We start from the raw sequence: 15774 nt of genomic DNA on the forward strand, positions 1-15774 counted from the left end.
GCACCTACCATATTTTGTTTCTCTTCATTTTGAAATAGCTAGGTAGCATGCCGGCAAAGTCAAAAAGAAGGCTTCTGATTGTGAAAATAGCAAAAGAAAGGATTTTATTCAGTTTATCTACATCTCCATTTTTTTTTCAAAGATTTGTTTATCTATTTATTTAACAGACAGAGATTACAAGTGGGCAGAGAGGCAGAGAGAAAGGAGGAAGCAGGCTCCCTGCTGAGCAGAAAGCCTGATGCAGGGCTCAATCCCAGGACCCTGGGATCATGACCTGAGCCGAGGGCAGAGACTTTAACCCACTGAGTCATCCAGGTGCCCCTGCATCTCCATTTTTATCTATAGCAACATTTATGATGCATTTCCTTAAAGAACCAATTTAAATAAAAATATGTGAAATGTATATAATTTATAACTTCATACTAGTATTGAGTAATTGCTACAGAGAAAAAAAATTCAAACATCATTTAGATGGATAAGGCATAGTTTTCAATATTTTTAAGTATGTGTGTTTTAACACTAGAATTCTTTTCTTTAGTTTAAATTTTTAAGGAGAACTGCAAAATATAAAACATTCAAAAGCAGTATAGTTCTAACTGAAGATGAGGAACGATCAACTGTCTTCTCCAAGGTAGTTTTAACACACCTCTAGAGACTCCAAAGTTCCCAGATGAACAGCTGAAAAATCATCCAGAAAATAGCTAGACTTGGAAGCCAGGCTCTATATCTGGCTCAATCACCAGAACTAAAAGATTTGAAAAAATGTTCTTGCCCCTTTGGGCCTCGGTTCTCTCACAGAATGAATGATCTCTAAGAGTCCTTCCAGTGCCAGTATTTTATTCTGATTTCTAAATATAACTATTTACATTAAGACCTTGCAAAGAAATGTATTGGGAGCAAAATATGAAGAAAGACACCTATGATTTACGTTAGCATTAAAAGCATGTTGTTCTGAAATATGATGTACTTATTTACTCTTGAAAAATACAATAAAAAACCATCCAAACCCTTAGGGCACATTTTGTGATCTACAATCATTATATTCCATCTCCAACTTAAACCATAGCACATCACTACACATCAGAAGAAATATTTGACCTCATATGTCTGCAGCCCTCAATGTCTTAAGATCTTTGAGATTACATGTGCAATATTTTCAATCTCCCATTAGGAAGTTGGCAAGTGTCTCATTTTCACCCGGAAGTGTTGCCATTATTACCCTACATGAATAATATACAATTTGGTTGGTGGTATTTGCTTGGTTACATCACCAATATAGTTAAATACAGATTTTTATTCTAAAAAGTATACGCTCACCTTAGGGCATTCTTCACAAGTTGATTTTTTGTTTCTCTGCACAGCTGTTCTACATTATGCAAGTATGTTGTGCAGTAGTTCGCATATAAATAAATGTTCAAGTACACCTGGTAAAATTAGAAATGCTGTGGGTGTTGAAGAAGTTGTAAGGGCAATGCTGAAGTGATTGCCCAGGCTGGGTAGAAGATAAATATAGTCGTAAGGAATTGGTAAACTAGATAGGGAGGAAGGAGAGTGTCCAGGGATTTTACATCCCAGCGTTATTCAAGAGCAATGAAGAAGGTGAAAGGGACGGTCAAAGGAGAGAAGACCAAATACCTGGATCTCGGAGGCAGAGAAGAGCTGAGCTGTGAATTCTAGGTATAGACTCACAGGTGCATTGCTGGAGAGTGAAGGAAGGGACGTCTGAGGTCAAGAGAAGGTAAGTGCTAGAGGCTGAATATTTGTATTCCTCCTCTCTCCTGCAAAATTCTTTTTTTTAATTTATTTTATTTCTTTATTTGACAGACAGAGATCACAGTAGGCAGAGAGGCAGGCAGAGAGAGAGCAGGAAGCAGGCTCCCTGCTGAGCAGAGCCCGTTGGGGGCTCTATCCCAGGACCCTAAGATCAGAACCTGAGAGGAAGGCAGAAGCTTAACCCACTGAGCCACCCAGGCGCCCCGCCCCGCAAAATTCTTGTTAAAATCCTAATGCCTAATGTGGTGGTATTAGGAAGTGGGGTTTTGGGGAGGTGATTAGGTCATGAGGGTGCAGCTCTCTGTATGGAATGCAGTTGATGCCCTTATAAAAGAGACCTGAGAAAGATCCCTTTTCTCCCCTGTGTGAGGAAACAATGTAAAACAGCTTTGAATGAGGAGAGCTCTCATCAGGCTGCAGCCACCCTGGTGCCTGATCTGGGACTTCCCAGCCTCCAGAACTGTGAGAAATGAATTTCTATTGTTTAAAAGCCATCCAGTGTATTGTAGTTTGATGTAGCCGCCTGAACAGACGAAGACAGTGAGTCTGGGAATGTCATGGATCATCAGGAAGGATCTAAAAATGGCTGAGGCATAACTTCGGAGCTCACACACAGATACATTACCTCACAGGGTTACTACCACATCACCTAAAGTGTTCAAGCACAATCCAGATGGCCACCAATAGGATGTGTTTCCCACATCGTGTGGGAGGCTAAAAAGATAATTCCCATAGGGAATTCCCAATGGGAAGGACAATTCCCATTCCTTCTTATTCCTAAAATTGTTATTTCCACCACCCCAAAAAATTAAATAAATAAATAAAATAAGTTAACTTGATCTTGCACAAGGCATAAGCATTTGTAATTATGAGTCAAACATTCAGAGTATATGGCAGTTAACTACAGATATAAATAAATCTTTAAAATGATAGCAGTTGGGGCATCTGGGTGGCTCGGTGGGTTAAATCCTCTGCCTTCAGCTCGGGTCATGATCTCGGGGTCTTGGGATCAAGCCCCACATCGGGCTTTCTGCTTGGCGGGGAGCCTGCTTCCTCATCTCCCTCTGCCTGCCTCTCTGCCTGCTTGTGATCTCTCTCTCTCTCTGTGTCAAATAAATAAATAAAGTCTTTAAAAAAAAAAAAAAAGATAAAATGATAGAAGTTTAGGGGCACCTGGGTGGTTCAGTTGGTTAAGCATCCGCCTTCAGCTCAAGTCATGATCCTGAAGTCCCAGGATTGAACCCTGCATGGGGCTCCTGGCTCAGCAGAGGAGCCTGCTTCTCCCTCTCCTTCGCCTCTGCTCCTCCCCCTGCTCATGCTCTTTGTCTCTCTCTCTCTCTCTCTCAAATAAATAAATAATCTTTAAAAAAAATGATAGAAGTTTAGAGACACTAAAGTCCTGATTTTCCATTACACAGAAGAGAAAACTGAGGCCCAGGAAGAGCACATGATTTGCTTAAGGTCAATAGACAAGTTTGACGACTATAGGCTCTTGATTAATCTCTTTTTTTCCACTCTATTGTGTTGTTTTTAAGCCATTTAAATTTTGTGCTGATTTGCAAATTGGAGATAATAGATGCCATTAGCTGGCTAGATCTGTGTGAACAAAGAGAATTGCAGATTTGAGACAACTGTGCAGATAATTCTGTTCCTAAGATGTTATAAATGTTTTAATGAAAATATCCAAGTAATTGAAACCTGACCATTTTATTTTAAAAGTATTTTTAAAAATAAATATCTTATTCTTCATTTTACTTTACTAAATGCTCAATAAATGGAGATATTGGTCTCATCTCTATGAGGATCCCATAATAAATGTTTCACTTGAGAAAGGCACTAAAAGGAGGAGAGAGAGAGACAGAGAGAGACAGAGAGAGACAGAGAGAATTGATCATACTTAACATCACCGATAATGGAACAACTTTTTCATTCTTTGTACTAAGAAGAAAATATCTCATGTGATATTCTTGCCAAACATGTTTAACCTGAATTCAACCATAAGGCAACAGATATACACTATGGGACATTTTATAAAATGATGGGTCTGGATTCTTCAGAAATAACAATGTCATGAAAGTTTTTTTAAAAAGCGGAGAGACTGTTTTAGAGAAAAGAAGACTAGGGAAACATAACTAAGTACAATGCATGATTCTTAATAAGATCCCAGTGAGAAAGGAGCTAACTCAGAATTAGGACAATTAGGAAAATTTGAATATAGACTATATATTAGATATGTTTATTGTACCAAGGCTAAATTCCGTATGACAACAATATCGTGGCTATGTAGGAGAATTTCTTTATTCTTAGGAGATAACATGTAGCAGGGTAAAGGGATGGTATCTACAACTTATTTTCAGGCTGTTCAGCTATAAGAAATTATGTGTGTGCGTGTGAGTGTGTGTGTGTTCATGTTGGGGAGAGGTAGAGAGAAAGAAAAGAAAGAGCATATATGGCAAAATGTTAAGGATGATTCTAAGTGAAGGGTATAATGATCTTCTGCTGTACTTGAAATTTTTCAAAATAAAAAGTTAGGAGGGAATTGAAAGCTCTCTAAGTTGTTTTCCACCATACAAAATATATAGTAGGAAATGAATAAAATGAGAACCTTTATACCTTGCCCAGTAAATTATTACTTGCCCCAGGCAAGCATCTATTAACAAGGCTATGATGAAGCACTTTATAACACTTGAGTAACATGCTAAATAAATGACAGATCTAGCTGTGTGTCTCCTTAAGAGAGTCTCTCTCCAGTTGTAGGAGTTCAACTTTAATAACCACGCATTTCAGAAATGATGTATATGAGAAAATCTAACCTCTAGAATAGCAGATCACCAAGGTTCCTTAATCACAACTAATCAGATGCAATGAATATGGCCTTTTCTTCCCTTTTAAAAAAACATCCACCATACCCAAACAGGTCTACATTTGGCATGTGACACATATACCACTCCCCAAACCATACAACTAGAGAAAGCATAATCTAGCAGCTAACATGTAATGCTTTGTGTGTGTGTGTGTGTGTGTGTGTGTGTGTGTGCTTCCCAAACAAAGGGTTTCTAATACGTGTGGTATGTAACAGGGGTTGGGAGTTGACTAGGAAGGTATCCCAGAAAACATGGTACCTGTAGAGATAGTAGAAGGTAGAGAGGATAAAAGGATTTTGCAAAATGCAGCTGTAGAATGAACAAAAGCAATTGCAGGCTAATTGGTTTATCCAGAATATAAAACAAGATTTAATGTTCCCAGAAGGTCTGTGAGTTTTTTTCCTTCCCTCACCCCATAATTCCTGTTGTTTCATCTTTGTTCATTGGCAATAACTTAGTGAGTTTCCCTTTATATGAGGCAAATATTTATATGTAGATAACTACCTAAACATTTTTTAATTTTTCTTTGACAAGAATTATCATGATTGGCATAAAACAGACAAATCAAGACTCATCCTTTGTAATTGGGACAAAGACTGATGCCAGTTTTCCCTCAAGCACATAACTTTACACAATCATGTGGATACCTGCAAAAACTGGAATTCTGTTAAAAGAAGGTGGGGAGAGCATTTGTTGGACAGATGGCCATCAGTGTCTACTACAAGGAGAAAATAGACTCAATAAATATTTTGGAAGACCAACAAGTTGTTGGGAGGTAAAGAAAACAAAAATGGTTCTTAAGACTTTAGGCTTACATCTATCAGAATTCGTGGCAGTATAAAATGAGATAGGGAATACAGCAGAGAAAGATTTGGAAATAAGATAAGTTCTGCTTTTATTAGGTTGAATTTGAGATGCCCTTGGAATATATAGCAAATATTTGAAATTCATTTCCGTGTTATCAGCATATGATAAAAATGAAAATCATGAAGTAGTTAGATGACCCAAAAAGAGAATGTAGCATGAAAAGCAGTGGATTGAAGAGGAACCTATAGGAGAATAGAGAAGGATTGGCTAGGAAGGTTTTAGGGGGAACTAAGATAAAGCAGTGTCTCATCTTGGAACCTAGGTAGAGAGACAGCTTTGAGAAGCAAAGTTAGAGACATTGTCAAATGTAAAAGAGAGGTCCAAAGATATAATTGGACTTGCCAATATGAAATCACTGGAGACCCAAAGTGAGTGGAATGTGAAAGCAGAGAAGGAAATGGGAGGTAAGGATATAGAGAGAGTGATATAAACTAACCCTTTGGGTAGTTTGGGTGAAAAGGGAAAGAAAAAGATAGAATATGTTAGACAAGGGGGGAAATTAGTGCATTTTAGTTTAAGAGTAAAGAAGAGAAAGAGGAGAGCAGTTGAAGATAGAGAGAGGGAAGCAAAAGGGTAGGGAGGGAGCCTTGAACCAGGGGATGCATTCATTCTCTGGGCCAAGAAGAAATGATATGATATAGAGAAATAAACCAATGAAGCAAACATCAAGGAAAGAATTTTACTATCCTTCATTTTATCAGTTATTAGGAAGTAGAGTAGTCAGGACTCTTTCTTTCTTTCTTTCTTTCTTTAAGATTTTATTTAACTATTTGAGCTAGAACGAGAGTGAGAGAGCACAAGTAGGGGGAGCAGCAGGCAGAGGGAGAAGCAGGGTCTCCACTGAGCAGGGAGCCCAATCTGGGACTCAATCCCAGGACCCGGGGGATCATGATCTGAGCCAAAGGGAGACACACAACTGACTGATCTATCCAGGTACCCTAGGACTTTTCCAACTGCAAGTGTGCAAGTGATAGAAACCAATCTGAAAAAGTTAAAAAAAAAAAAAAGAAGGGTGTACATTACTTCACATAATTTAAAAGGAGTATACTGTCACCAGGTATAGCTAGAACTAGATACTCAAGAGACAGAATCAAGATCTGTCTTCTTCTTGGCTCTGTTGATTATATTTTGTTTCTAGGAAGGCTATGTCTATGTGTCCACATCTCCATTCTTTTATACTACTTAGCAACAATAATCTCAAAAGGAGAAAGTGTCTCTTTTATATTCATGCTTCTGAGGTCTTAGGAAAGTTTGTGATTAGCTCACCTTGGGTCAAATGCCTACCCCAAATTAGCTCACCTTGGGTCAAATGCCTACCCCTACCCTACTATGACCAAGAAGATATGGTCATTCACACAAACCACAGACATGAGAAGGGTGAATGGGGAGGAAGTGGGGAGGGGGGTGGTAATTACCATAATGAAAGGGGAGTGGATGGTGAGCAAGCAACAACAGAGGTCTGCTTTCAAGGTCATTTGCTAATACCAATGGTATTGGGAGTTGAGTAGCAGACCTCTGAAGAATAGAGATTTGGAATAGTTTTAAAAAATAAATGGGGGCTTAACTCTGCCAAGTAACAAAACTGGCAGACAAAAACATGAGGGATCCACCTAAAGTTGACCAAGTCAGCACAGACAAGCTTTCTTCCAATAGTGTTTAGCTCTCGGGGATAAATAAAAACAATAATACTATTTATGTGTGACGTATTTCTTAGAGAGTGCATGTACTGACTTATTAAATCTTTAAATCAACTCCTTGATAGTGATGTAAGGATAAGGTTGTATGTGAGTAGAGGAGGTTGGTCATAACACTGAGATTTCACTGATGGATGCAGTGAAAGTAGAAGGCTATGAGGGAATCAAGCCTTTGAAAGCTGAGGACAGAAGTGGGGCTGGAAGGAAGCCAGGGGATAGGGAGAAAAAGAAGTTGAAACTCTGAGAGTCTCTGTGAGGTTGACTGGGATTAGGAGTGAGAGAAAGACAGATGTGGAAGAACAGGAAGTTGTGGTCAGGAAGCAGAATATTAGCGGTTAAGATTTTAGGGGGATTTCAGAGCCATTTCTGCCTTTCATTCCTATCTCTAATCTACAAAAATACAGTCTTAAAATTAACTAGACCAGTATCTGATTGAGTCCTGAGTAATCTTGAGCAAGAAATTTTAACTTTTTTACACAAAAAAATATAGAGAAAGGAATCCAAGCATAAGACTAAAGAAAGCCATCAAACCACAAGGTAAGAGAGAAAGAGAAGAAAGGAACAAAGAAGAACCACAAAAACAACTAGAAAACAAGTAACAAAATGGCAATAAATACATCTATCAATAATTCCTTTAAATGTAAAAGGACTAAATGCCCCAACAAAAGTCATAGGATGATTGAATGGATGAAAATAACGAGATCCATCTATCTACTGCCTACAAGAGAGTCACTTCAGACCTGAAGGTACATGCAGACTGAAAGTGAAGAAATGGACAAACACATACCATGCAAATGGAAGTGGGAAAAAAGCTAAGATAGCAATACTTACATCAGAAAAAATACACTTTAAAATAAGACTGTTGCAGTGTGCTTGGGTGGCTTAGTGGGTTAAAAGTCTGCCTTCGGCTCAGGTCATGATCCCAGCATCCTGGGATTGAGCACCACATTAGGCTCCCTGCTCAGCGGGGAGTCTGCTTCTCCCTCAGTGCCTCTCCCTGTTCATACTCTCTACCTCTCAAGCAAATAAATAAATAAAATCTTAAAAACAATAAAACTGTTGCAAGGCACAAAAAAGAGCTCACATAATGATAAAGGGAACAATCCCACAAGAGGATAGAGCAACTGTAAATATCTATGCACCCAACATAACAGCATCTAAATACATAAAGCAATCATTAACAGACAGAAAGGGAGAAATTTACAGTACTACCATGAGTAGGGGACTTCAGCACCCCACTTACATCAATGGATAGATCATCTAGACAGAAAATCAATTAGGAAACAGTGGCTTTGAATGACACGTTAGACCAGAAGAAGCTAACGGATATATACAGAAATTCTATCCCCAAACGGCAGAATCGAGCCCCGCATCGGGCTCTCTGTTTGGCAGGGAGCCTGTTTCCTCCTCTCTCTCTCTCTCCCTGCCTGCCTCTCTGCCTAATTGTGATCTCTGTCAAATAAATAAATAAAATCTTTAAAAAAATAAATAAAAATAAAAATAAAATGAATAAGTAAACCATGAAAGCAAAGAGGAAACCAAAAAGACATGGAGACAAATGAAAACAAAAACATAATGACTCCAAAATCTTTGGGTGGAAGCAAAAGCAGTTCTAAGAGGCAAGTTTATAGCAGTTCAGGTCTACTTCAAGAAACAAGACAGATCTCAAATAAACAATCTAACCTTACATGTAAAGGAGCTAGAAAAAGAACAAATCCCAAAGCTACTAGGAAAAAGGAAATGATAAAGATTAGAGCCAAAACAAATGAAATAAAGATCAAAAATCAGTAGAAACGATCAGTGAAACCAGAACTGGTTCTTTGAAAAGATAAAATTGATAAACCTTTAGCCAGACTCAAGAAAAAAAGAGAGGGCTCAAAAAAGAGAAGAAAAAGAAAAGAAATTTAACTTCTCTGAAACTCCCATTTCTTCAGGTATAAACTTAGAGATGATAAAATGTTTACCTCATAAATTGTGTGAAAATCAAGTAAACTGATGAACGTAAGACACCTCCATTTTACTGTATCCTGTATGTAACAGATGCTCAGTCTACTGTACATAGTCACTGTCTCTTCTACATTAGCATCACTGTTATCATCAGTATAATTAGCTTATACATAGTTAAGAGAACCTTTAAAGAAACCATAAGGACAACACTCAGTGTCTCATTCATCATGTAGTCTTGGGGTGCCTGGGTGACTCAGCGGGTTAAAACCTCTGCCTTCGGCTCAGGTCATGATGTCAAGGTCCTGGGATCGAGCCCCGCATTGGGCTTTGTGCTCAGCGGGGAGCCTGCTTCCTTTCCTCTCTCTGCCTGCCTCTCTGTCTGCTTGTGATTTTTCTCTGTCAAATAAATAAATAAAAATCTTAAAAAATAAAAATAAAAATTCACCATGTATCTTAAGACTTAGCACAGTGTTTGGCACACAGGAGGACTCAGTGAATGGATGTGGAACCCCAGTTATCTGCTGCCTTCCATTTCAAGGATTACCTACCTCAAATGTCTTTGAAGAAAAGTAGTTTATTCTCATACCTGCTTCTGATTCAATCCACATTGGAATCTGCTTCTCTGCCTTACTTTATTGAACAATTATTTATTGAAACCCACTTTGAATCTGGCACTAGAAATATAACGTTGCAAAACAGCTCTGGTGGGGCTTCTGAGCACAGGGCTGGCAGACATCACTGAGATAAACTTATAGGTAAATGTAAAATTATAACTATAATATGCACTACTAAAGGAAGGCTATCAGGAGGAAACTGACCCAGCCAGGGAGATTGGAGAAAGTTTCCTTATGTAAATGATACTTGAGTTGAGGATGAGAAAGTATTAATTTGATGAAAAGGGAATGAAAGAGCTCCCTCGGCAATTGTAATTACCTATGTAATCTCTGTAAGGAGCAGCACATGGAGAAGACCTGTGTTGCTGTAGCAGACAGACACTGAGGGTGTCCTGTACCTGATAATGCTGGAAAGGAAAAGCAGAGACCACAAAATGTAGGGCCCAGAATCTCCACTCATTCCACCACTGGCAACCACGTGGAATTACAAGACACCATTTTTCTTGACAAGATGCTGGTCCTAGCCAAAGAAAAATGAAGAAAATGCCTTATTTCACTTTATTCTTTCCCTTAATTTCCCATTCACCACTAGCTCAAGATGGCTCTGAAGAATTTTTTTTTTTTTAACAATTTATTTATTTAAAAGGGAAAGAGAGAGGGCAAGAGCACGAGCTGGGGTAGGGCATGGAGCCCCATAAGGGCTCTATCCCAGGACCCTGAGACCATGACCTGAGCCAACGTCAGATGCTTAACCAACTGAGCCACCCAGGTGCCCCTGAAGAGTAGAATTTTTCTAGGAATAAAGGAGGGGGAAATACGGCATAGTATAGAATATGGGGCAGCTAAAAATTGAAGAGGCACTATTGATCTTAAAATGTTCCAAGGCCATCTTTCACTTCAAATTCAACTCTGATGCTAACCCAAGGCCATGTACTCTGGGTTTCTACCTCTAGCAATGCAATTGCAGCCATTATAGCTGTTGGCATTATTTTTGGTTCTCTTTAACCTGTCCAAAGTCAGTTGGTAAGCATGACATCCCCCACTGCAGATGAGGACAGTATGTACGTTCACAAAGGAAGGTTCATTTCTTTGTGTTTACTTCTTTGATCACAATGAACCACCAAGAACTCCTAGGTTGGCTCGCTGAAAACCAGTCAGATGGCTTTGTACAATCAAATTCCCTTTAACAAATTTTTTTTTAAACCAAAAAACAAAACAAAACAAACAAAAAAGAAAAACCAACCCTGCCCCACTTCTAACTTTCGATTCATTTAACAAGCATTTTTTTTTTTAAGATTTTATTTATTTATTTGTCAGAGACAGAGGGAGAGAGAGCGAGCGAGCACAGGCAGACAGAGAGGCAGGCAGAGGCAGAGAGAGAAGCAGGCTCCCCGCCGAGCAAGGAGCCCGATGTGGGACTCGATCCCAGGACGCCGGGATCATGACCTGAGCCGAAGGCAGCCGCTTAACCAACTGAGCCACCCAGGCGTCCCTTAACAAGCATTTCTAAAGCACTTAAAATGTGCCATTGACTGTGCCAGTTTCTGACATACACGAAGATGTGTAAATCATGGTCCTTGGCCTGGAAGTGCTCACAAGACAAATCATTTCAATGTGATATTTCGTGACGGTGCTCTGAGGTTTAACTGCGTTTTGTGTAAGCAGAGAGTAGAGTGATTCTCTCTGGGGAAGTGGACGGAGGGATGTCACACAGACTGTAATATTTGAGATGCGGCCTTGAAAAATGAATTGGAGCATTCCAGGGAGAGAGAGAAGAAGGTATATTCCAGCACAGAGAACACGTGGGAAGGCATACTGGAGAGTGTTGGAAAGTCTGTCTAGGGAGATGATCCAGGCGAGGTAGGCAGACTTTATGGCCTTAATAAAGCAATGATGTAACCAAATCAATTTCTTAAAATGGACTTCAAAGCTCTAGAAATGCCATGTGGCATCATAGCTGCTTTAAGAAATTTTCCTTAGAGTTGTATACATTAGGCAAGACAAATTCAGCCAGTTATCCTGGGTGTTTGGAAATGAGTTTTAGATTCCATCCAGATTGGCATTAGAAAAACCGACAATAGATTCTAGCCTTTCTGTGGTTTGTTCACCTCCCATTTATTATAGTCCCAAATCAGCGCACTGGAGAGAGACCAGGGAATGACTTTCTTATACAAAATAAGGATGAAGTAGGTGTGCAGGTGAAATAAAATGTAACCATGAAGCTTATTCAGATAGTCCTCTGAATTACTGGTTATCTCTGTGTGGACTACCCACTATTTGACTTACTCCATCACTTGGTGAGAGTAATCATTTATTGAGTGACTATTATGTGTCAGGAGCTTTACTTACAGTAATATCTAAACCTCACACCTTCTTGAGGTAGGTTTTGTCCCTATGGTAGCCACAAGAAAACTAAATTCTATAGAGATGATATATCTTGCCCAGAACAGAGTGACTAGAAGGGACTTTAATGCCCCAAGCTTGTGTGTGAAACCTGGCTCGGCCACTCATCTTGTCCTTAGGCAAGTTGCTTCACTTCTCCATGGCCAAGTTTCCTCATCTGTAAAATGGGGATACTTTGCTAAGCACTTAAGTCTTCATTTACCTTCATGATTGAGGATAATGGAAGGACGACATTATTCCTGAGCTATATGGCTGTAGCTCTCAAAATTCAGCACGTATAAAAAATCACTTGTGAAACTTGCTGAAGCTTCAGATTCCCAAACACACTCTCCCATCTCCACCTAAAGGTGCTGGTTCAGGAGGTCTGATGTGACTATAGGGTTTTACTGTCATGTCTTACTTATGGAGAGAAGGAAAAGAAATGTTTTTGTGTTTTTGTTTTTTCTTTCTGTTAATTATAGGAGCCACTGGCCGAAATCCATTGCTATTAACCTGGAGTCCATTTGGATTTCTGCAAATCCAAAGCTTCATTCTCTTTCTTCTTCTTTTGGCTTCAACACAATGCCTGGATTCCTCAGCATCCAGAATTCTTTAATAAAGCTCAGAACTATTTTGCCTTCCTCTAGGAGGAGGGAAGTGGCACTGATTCGCCAACTTTTAGCCCTTAAGAAATAGCTGTCCTGGTTTAACACGTCAAAAATATGAGTATGCTATTGCAACAGGAGGGGAATTGATCACCGTCTTCGCTGTTTCTTTTTCTTATAAACACAGTAAGCACTACATAGGAGAAATGAAATAAAAGGCTAAGAAAATTGTGCTCTTCACCTTACCCTCCCACCGAAACTTCTTGAAGTAAATCCCGCGGCAAGGAAGTTCTAACATTTTACAGAAATTATAAAGCGTCAGGACTTACTCTCAGAGCCAAGACAAAGCTGGCCTGGGAATTCTAAGTTGACGAAGGGTTTCTCTCCAGCAGGGACATGCCAAACCTCTCCTCTGTGCCTTCCTGCGCTGGGTCCTTGTGCACTGCATACTCCCTGGATTCAGTCCACCTCCACCAGCCCCTCAGGCAGGAGGAAAGCCAGAATCTGCTCTATCCTGGGTTGCCACTGACAACTAGAAACTGGAGGCCTGGGAGACAGCCTCCTGGGCAGCCTGTTTTTGCTCTTTCCCAATCTGTTCAACTCAGTTTCCTGCCGGCAGGAGTGTTCTTTTTGTGCCAGCTTTGAAGCACTGAGTGCCCTGGGCATGGGCCCGGCCTCTGGAACCTCGCCCAGTGCTTGGCCCTGAACTTGGCCCTCTGCCCGGTAGTTGTCAAGTGTCTGCACCGGCTATCTGTCCCTTCAGCTGCCTGTCCTCCAGTCTTCTCCTTGGAACAGTGGCATGAGAAACATCCATCCTTGTCATTTTTCCAAGCCTACCCAAAAGCTTCTTCATGTCCTTGTTAAGGAAATGGGCTCAGTGTGGTTGAAAGCACAGGCTAAAAGAGATGGAGGGTGCTGGGATTTTTAATGGCATTTAGGGATTCCTTCACAGCCAACACCCTCCCCCCCACCCCACAATCAAAAAACATTTCAAAGGGCCATTGGGCCCTGGACTGTGGATTCTTCAGAAACCAGAATGTAAATGCCACCTCAGCTTACAGGCCTCTTGTAGAACTTCTTCATGTTTAAGATCCTTTGGCTAAATATAGCCTTTTGGAAAAAGGGGGGTGGGGTGGAACCCGGCTAATTATAGTCTTAAAGACCTTGTAGGTGAGGCTGAACCTGTCAAACTATACCCTTAGGATGTCATACAGCCATCCAACAGCTGCTTTCTGGGTGCCCCAGACAGCCCCAGTAGGGGGGCTCTCTCCCTACAGGGAGAGAAGAGTCAAGTGTGTGGGATGGAGAACAAGCCACTGATTTGGAACAAAGACTGACAGGAACTAGAGTCAAGGCTGGAGGCTCTTGCTACTTCAAAGTTCCGACACCAGGTTCCTGAGCACAGAGATTTATGCCATATTTAAATCTCCAAAGTCAAGTGGGCTCAGGAAATTGTAGGAAAGTAAACATATTATTTAACCACTAGGTGGGTGGTCATCACATATGTTACATATCTGAAAATTTAAGTCGGAACAGCTTGAACCTTTCCGTATCTAATTCCCAATAGTAGTTTGAGCTGAGTTAGTATTGTTTATTAACAAAACCAAGGCTTTTTGCCTGCTAAAATTATTATTATTATTATATATAAAATAATGCTTTGTTTCCAAATCATAAGGAAGAGAGTCATTTTTTTCCTCCTACTTCAGTATTCTTTGTTTCCACATGTAAACAGAAAAAGATGCCCTGTCTGATTTTTAGAAAGCAAGTTTGTGGAATAGGCATTTAGAAAAATCTCATTTGTGCCCTTATATACAGAAATTTGGAACAAAAAGCACGGGTGGACCAAAGAATATATTGAAAGCTAAATGTAATTGTTGTGATGACCTCTGACTGTCCCTCAATCAAAAGATATTCTAAACTCAAACTCACAGTTAAGTTGATAAGTTCTTTTTTACGTCTACCCATTATACAACAAGTCATAGAGTAAATGGTCATTTCAAGCATGATTTATCAAATTCCCACATTCACAATGAGCTGGACCTACTTCCTACATTCCATTTCTCAAAAGTCACTAAAAATTCTTTGGCTCACAGGAGTAAAATTAAACATCTTGCCATGGATAATGGTAAGTGAAATTGCAATCTGTAGTCTTGGGTGTAAAGATTAGCTTCACTCCAAAGCATTTCCAAATAAAATAATTTAAAATGATAAACTTTTTCTTTAATATTCCTTATGGACAAAGAAATTCCACAACTTTAGGAAAGAAACAACAACTATACTTCTATGCAGTATTAAAATACTACAATATTTTTTTATCCATAGAACTACAATTATTATCAAGGGTTTACTAAAACATTAGGATTTTAGAATCTTTACTGTCTAATTTAGCATACTGCACTTTTTTGGCTAAACATATAAACTCATTATAATATCTAGACAGAATTTTTACTGCAGCAGCAGCACTCCTAAACATGTAAAAACATGTTACAGGTTATAAAACAGCAAAAGAGTTTCAAGTGCAACGTAATCTTAGATTAAAACTGGCATTAAGTTCTAATAAGCACATTCGCTTACCATATAACACTAGAGATTGGACTAGTTATTAAAAACAAAGAATGAAAACAGAAGTAGGACACTATAGTATAGTATGTGTGTGTATATTTAAACAGGTATATATGTATATTATGCATATATGTGCATATGTGTATATACATATTTTAATATATGTAATATATTACATTGTATATATTAATATATAATAAATACATATATATGTATATATATATATATTTTTTTTTTTTAATAGAAAATTCCAACCAGGCCTATGGGAAGCAGGAATCTCTCTCTCTCTCTTTCTCTCTCAGAACTGCTTTCATTTTGACCCAAATTTGCTGGCTTACTTGAAATGATTTTACCTTTCTCATTACAAATTCATTTGAAGTAAAACTATAGAATCTTAAAAACTTACAGTATCAAAAATTGTTTTTCTTAAGGGAATGGATCCCATCATTATGTAAATTTATATCCT

General features: G+C 39.1%; 1 protein-coding gene across 1 annotated transcript in view; it reads right to left on the bottom strand.

Moving 5' to 3' along the window:
• ATG10 (autophagy related 10) overlaps positions 1-13330 on the bottom strand; it is a 306219-nt gene extending 292889 nt beyond the window's left edge. Inside the window, exon 1 of the mRNA XM_032847317.1 lies at positions 13076-13330. The gene's annotated coding sequence lies outside the window, so the exon portion shown is untranslated. The remainder of the gene's footprint in view (positions 1-13075) is intronic.
• Positions 13331-15774: the final 2444 nt, after the last annotated feature.

Source organism: Lontra canadensis, unplaced genomic scaffold, assembly GCF_010015895.1.
Source record: "Lontra canadensis isolate GAN:19392208 unplaced genomic scaffold, GSC_riverotter_1.0 scaffold4, whole genome shotgun sequence".
NCBI lineage: Eukaryota > Metazoa > Chordata > Mammalia > Carnivora > Mustelidae > Lontra > Lontra canadensis.